General features: G+C 58.6%; 1 protein-coding gene across 5 annotated transcripts in view; it reads right to left on the bottom strand.

The window, feature by feature from the left end:
• Positions 1–159, bottom strand: part of NAP1L4 (nucleosome assembly protein 1 like 4) — a 48408-nt gene extending 48249 nt beyond the window's left edge. For 3 of the 5 annotated variants that reach the window (XR_006885751.1, XM_046643242.1, XM_046643241.1), the window contains exon 1: positions 73–158. The gene's annotated coding sequence lies outside the window, so the exon portion shown is untranslated. Of the gene's footprint in view, positions 1–47 lie in introns of all 5 variants that reach the window. The other 2 variants (XR_006885752.1, XR_006885753.1) reach the window with 2 other exon arrangements.
• Positions 160–6014: the final 5855 nt, after the last annotated feature.

Here is a 6014-nt window from a genome sequence, read left to right as displayed (position 1 = left end):
GCCCGCCGCCCCGGCCCCCGCCCCGCGGCCGCCCCGCGCGCAGTTACCCCGCCGAGCACCGCGCGTCCGCACCTCACGCCTCCTGCGGCAGTGGCGGCGGTGGTGGCTGCGCTCGCTCCGGGAACTGCGCCGCCGTGGCCGCCAACAACGCCGCCTCCCATTGGCCGAGCCCCCCTGCCCCGCCCACCGCGAGCAAGGCGGGCTGCGACTGGGCGGGCGTGGCGCAACTCTAATACGCTTCGGCGCCGTCGTGACTACCAATCAGAGGCCGCCGTGGGGGCGCCGCGCTCAGACCCGCGGGCCGTATGCAAATGGAGTGTGTGACGTCTGCGGCGGCGCGCGCACGCCCGCGTGTCTCTTTAAGGGGTGGGGGCACGCGGTGGCCACGTTGGGGGCGAAGCCTGCTCCTCCCGCGCTGCTTCTGCACACTTGGCTCCTGCCCAGGCTGTCGCCCACCCCAGAGCTGGGCGGCCCCTTCTCCCTGACCCGCACCCCAGCCACCCTAGGAATGGGCGCCACTTCCCGGCCCACCCACCTCCCGCGCCCGCCTGTTCCATCCCCCCTGTCTCCCCTACCCCGCCACCTCCGCCTGTTCCCGTGCGCGCTGACCCCGCGGACCTCGGCCGCCCAGTCCCCAAGGCCTCTCCCTTCCCCGGATCCCCAGGCTCTTCCTGTGTCCAGGGCTTCGCACGTGGGGTCCCCTGGTTCTCGCCCACCCCGTCCGGCGCACACAAGGGCTCCCCCGGGTAGCGCCCAGATCCGCGCCCCTCAGCGTCTCAGCCTGGCCCCGGCCAGGCAGACCCCACCGGGCCCGCGGTGCAGCCTGGAGCTGGGCAAGGGTGCAGGCTCAGCCCCCCACATCACAGTTTGTAGAAAAGCACTGACCTAGAGGCGACTTGAGGACCATGATGACCGGGCTGAAAACCATACCCTAAGCCTCGGTTCTGAGGCTCTTCATTTCCGTCTTGCGTTGTTTTTGTCTCCTTTTTCAGAAATAACTTTCTTTGGTGCGGTTGCTTTTGAAACAGTTTCTAACTAATTTTTATGGAGTTGTTCCTGTTCTATGGCATTTGGAGGAGGGGGGAGGTTTGAAACCAGCAGGAGGCTCCTGGTTGAGGCGCTCATTAAGGATATGAGTCAGTTACAAACCGCGGGGTGGCCAGCGGGGTGCCCAGGGCAGACGGCACAGCCGGATCGGCAGTAGGTCTATTGGGAGGGTGTGTGTGCGATTCCTATTTGCCTTACTTAGACTTTGTGACTTTTCTGTAATGACGTTGCTTTGCTTTTGGGGAGGGGAGGCCAGAGCTGACAGGAGGAAGCATGAACTTCAGAAGAAGAGAACGTGAGCATTTTCAAGTTTGGAGGGCTTTCCTCCTTCTCTTTGATAAAGTCTCAAATCCACTGAAGCCACTGGATCTGGCCCTGCCCAGCCATTGGGGGCTGGTGCGGCTGGCATCAAGCTGGTGGAGCCCTACAGGAGCCAGCCCACCCGACCTGGGCTGGTTGGATAAGCAGCCCCCCTGGCAGGCAGCTGAGCCTGGTCCTTGGGGGGGGTCTAATGAAGGTGGAACAGTTGTGGTGGTGCAGCCTTTCCCTGGGATCACTTCAATGAGTTGGTAGGAAGGTGGGCGATGTCCACCGGAAGGCTTTTTAATCTGTAACGGTGTTTAAAATGCTGTTTTCGTTTCCTGTGGCTCCCACAGCTAAGTATCACCAACTGAGGGGCTTAGAAAACACAACAAAACTGTATTCTCTCACAGCTCTTGAGGCTCGGAGAAAGAAATCGAGGTGTTGGCAGGGCTGTGCTCCCTCCGAAGGCTGTAGGGGAGGATCCTTCCTGCCTCTTCCAGCTTCTGGAGCTCCAGGCTATCTTGGGCTTGTGGCCACATCACCCCAGTCTCTGCCTCCTTTCTTACATTGCCTTCCTTCTGTGTCTCTTGTGTCCTCTTATAAGGACACTCCAGTCACTGCGTTAGGGCCCACCCTAATGGCCTCATCTTAACTTGATTACATCTGCAAAGACCCTATTTCCAAATGTCAAGTGCACAGGTGCCAGGAGTCAGCGTTGAACCTCTCTCTTGGGGATTGCCATTCAGCCCAAAACACACATTAAGGCAGTGCCCCGGCCGTCGTCCTGGGCTGTGCAGCAGAGAGTGGATGTAGAGGGCAGAGATTCCTGCATAGGACCCCTGGGTCCAAATCCCTGCTCTACTCAGTTCTAGCTGGGCGGCCCTGGCCAAGAGCCTCTGCCTCCATTTCCCCATCTATAAGTTGGGAGCACTTGTAGTACCTGCTTTGCAGGGCTGGGGGGAGAGTTGGAACAACTCTGGATGAATGGTCCGCTTGGTGCAGGTGCTGGCCATTCTGATTACTCCCCACCTCCGCCCTAGTGAGGGGAGGGCACTTGGAGCCTGCGGATACGACTGGGGAAGGGGGTCTTAGAACTGGAGCCCAGGCCTGTCCGTTAGTCCCTGCTCCCCGAGGCTCTCAGAAGTCTGTCCCATGAGCAGCTCAGCCTGCATGGTGCCCTGGTGCATGGTGCATGGTGGGTGACACCTGGTCCCTCATAGGCCCTGGTGCTCAGGATGACCAGGAGCAGCCACCTTGAGGCCACTCTGGGCTGCCCTTTGAGGGGCCAGAAGGACAAACTCCTGATTCTACCACCTGGTGAAAGCAGGCCCGGCCTGGGATGGTACAGTCCACCTGTCCACACCTGCAGTTGTCCACACTCCCTGGTCTGCCCCTTTGGGGTTTGTATGGATTTGGAAGAAGGCCCCTCTCGGGGGATTGTGAATGATAGCAAAGTCCTCCCTGTCCACATTTTCCTTCGTCGGCTCCTGCCTGTCATTTGAGTCCAGCTGGATGACCACCTCCTCTGAGAAGCCTTCCTTGAATACCCTCCCAGCCGCTGCCACAGCCCCCTGCTTTATTTCCATCAAGGCACCCATTGTTGGCTTTCTTGAAGCACGTTTGCTTGATTACATACAAGACTCTCCCTGCCTCCTGCGTCCTGTCCCCGCCTCTACAAGGAAGAGCATCAGGCAGGCTTCCAGGAGGAAGTGGTGCTCCAGCTGACCCCTGAGAACCAGGAGGAGAGGGTGCTACGTTTTGGGTCAAGAGCACGTTTGGAGGCTGGGAGGCGAGCAGCACAGTGCACTCCAGGACCTACAAATAGCTGAGGGAGGCTTTTGTCCCTCAAGATAGTATTTGGGAGCCCTGCCTGGAGGGGAGCTGGGGGCAGGTGCCCCTGGCACATGGGCATGTGTTTGCATGTCAGAGATTTGGGTGGGGGCCGGTGACGCCTGGGGCAGGCTGCACTCGGTGTCCTCACCTGAAAGTGGGAGTGCTGGGCAGGGAACCACGCACACAGTGACACCAATGTTGCCATTCCAGGCACTCTGCCTGGGTCTGACATTTTCCCGGATCTGGGCACTGGGTCTCGGATTCCCCAGCAGAGATGGGAACAAGAATCCCATGCTGTTAGCCTCATGTGGAGTGGCTCCTTCGAAACTGCAGGATGTCCTATTGGAGTCTACTACGAAATTAGGCAACATTCCTCACCTGCCTGCACCGTGACTCTATTTTCTGTCCCCAGTATAGCCATGAATGGGTTTATTTAAATGAAGGGTTAAGTCAGATCAAATGTGCTTTTCTGTTAAAGAGAACAAAGGCACAAGAATGGATGTCTGTTGGTTCGCTGTAGCTGCCACAACAAAGCACCATGAATTGGGCGGCTTAAACAAAGAAATGTATTCTCTCCCAGTTCTGGAGGGTTCAAGTCTGAGATTAAGTGTCCCAGGGCCGGCTCCCTCCAGAGGCTCTAAGGGAGGCTCCTTCCTGCCTCTTCCAGCTTCTGGGGGCTCCAGATGGTCCTTGGCTTGTGGTTGCAGCCCTCCAGCCTCTGTCTTTGTCATCATGTGGCTTTTTCTCTGTGTCTGTGTCCCTCGTCTTCTTATAAAGATACCAGTCATATTGGATTTAGGGCCCACCCTACTCCAGTGTGACCTCATCTTAACCTAACTGATTACAACCGCAAAGACCCTACTTCCAAATAAGGTCACATTGTGGACTTCCGGGTGGATGTGAGTTTTAGGGGGACACTATTCAACCCATTACAACGTCCATCCTGGAAAAGCCCGCACTTCCCTCATGCCAGCTCCCCATCCTCTCAGGAGGTGGACCCTGCAGGGCGGTCTCCCTCTGCCTCCCAGGAGGAAAGCTGTTCCAGGCCCCCCGAGTTTCTGGAGCCTCGGCTCTGTGTTAGGGCTGAGGGGCTGAGGCCTGGTCCCGTGCTGGGGCAGGGGGGTGGCCTCCCACTGCCACCTCCCACTCAGGGATCTGCTCTCACCCTCCCAGGCCCTGGCACAGTCCCCAGGGACCTGGGGAAAGACACCCACCCCGAGCAGCACCCCCGCTGGCGGCCCAGGGACTGTGGGCTCCCTGCCTCACCACATCAACTTTAAAAACAGGCTCTCAGCATCTGGGACCTTGTGTCTGAAGGCGTCACCCCACCCTGGACCACAGTCTTGGGGGATCCACTGAGAGGCTTCCCAAAAGCCCCCAAACAAAAGTGGTTTCCATTTCACACTGGCACCCGGGAGGCGGGACCCGGCTCCCATCTGTGCCCTCAAGACGCTTTCATTCTGAATGGCCTCCTCGCCTCTGTCCTAGGCCCTTAGATAAACATCCAGGCTTTGCAGACCCCAGAGCCTCGTATTGGTGTCTCTTCCTCTACAGACACAATCCTTTCTGGATAGCCCCCTGACAGCAGGAGCGCCAGAACATGGATCTCTGCCGAGCTGGGTCCTTCTTAGCTAGGAGGGTCCCTTCTCTTCATGAGCTAAGGCCCCCTCATGTCCTGGGTTTGAAGTCACAGTCAGTCCCCAGGGTGCACTGCCACCCCCATTCTCCATGCTGTCCACCAGCACAGCAGCAGCTCCGACCATGCCTCTCTGCTACATCCTGTGGCTCCCTACTGCCCACTGTTAGCAGAACACGGGTGGGCAGGGCAGGCATCAGTTTGTGTAAAAGTCCCCAGATGATGTCTGGGGCCGGCCCCGTGGCCAAGTGGTTAAGTTTGGCACACTCCGCTTAGGCGGCCCAGGTTGGGACCTACACCACCAGCTGGCAGCCATGCTGCCGTGGTGACCCACATACAAAATAGAGGAAAGCTGGCACAGATGTTAGCTCAGGGCAAAAGTTCCTCAGCAAAAAAAAATAAAACAAAACGCAGTCCCTAGATGATGCTCAGTGCAACCAGGGCTGAGCACTGGGATCAGAACTCCCCGGGGGGTGGGGGTGGCAGTCTCCAAGGCCCCTGGCCACCTCGTGGCTTTTGTCTTTGCAGTGTCCTGACCCTGCCTTTGCATGCTCTGGGTTCGCGTGCCCCTGTCAACAGCCCCTCTGCACAGGTCCTCCACCTGGCTTGGTCTTGGGCTACGAGCAGCTCAGGGGGTTACCCTCCAGGGGCCGCTCTGCCCTTGGTCTCTGCTCCTCGGCTGGACTCAGCCTCGTTGGCCACTCCCACAGACTGGGCTTGGGGTAACGGGCGCCCTGTCCTTCTCCCTCCCACCTAGAGAGCCGTGCCTCATCTCCGCGTCACTGAATAATGGCAACTCCTTGGCCTAGGAAGGTCCTGGATAGACGTCATCATCCCCACGCCAAGAGGAGGAAACGGAGACATGGGCTGGATAACTCCCCCCGGCCCCCTGGCTCAAAAATGGCCGGATCACAACCAACCTGGCCCTGGAAGGGACCTTGTCCCTTGCCTTTAGGGGTCACTGCTTGAGGAATAACCCCAGGAGCTGGCAGAAGAGAGGGAGCACCGGGCCCCAGAAGCACCCCAACGTCCCTCCACAGGGCGGTGGCACCCAGATTATGAGGCACTAATAAAGTGGACACGTGGAGAGACAAAGGATGAAGCAGATCTCGTAGCACATTGACATGAGAAGATATGCGCGGTATATTCTGTGCAAAGAGAGGGATGCACAATGCGGGGTGCGTTTGGAAACCTC

The sequence above is a fragment of the Equus quagga genome, chromosome 17, assembly GCF_021613505.1.
Source record: "Equus quagga isolate Etosha38 chromosome 17, UCLA_HA_Equagga_1.0, whole genome shotgun sequence".
NCBI lineage: Eukaryota > Metazoa > Chordata > Mammalia > Perissodactyla > Equidae > Equus > Equus quagga.
Note: the sequence above shows the minus strand (reverse complement) of the source record. Positions and strands in the feature narration are given on the sequence as shown.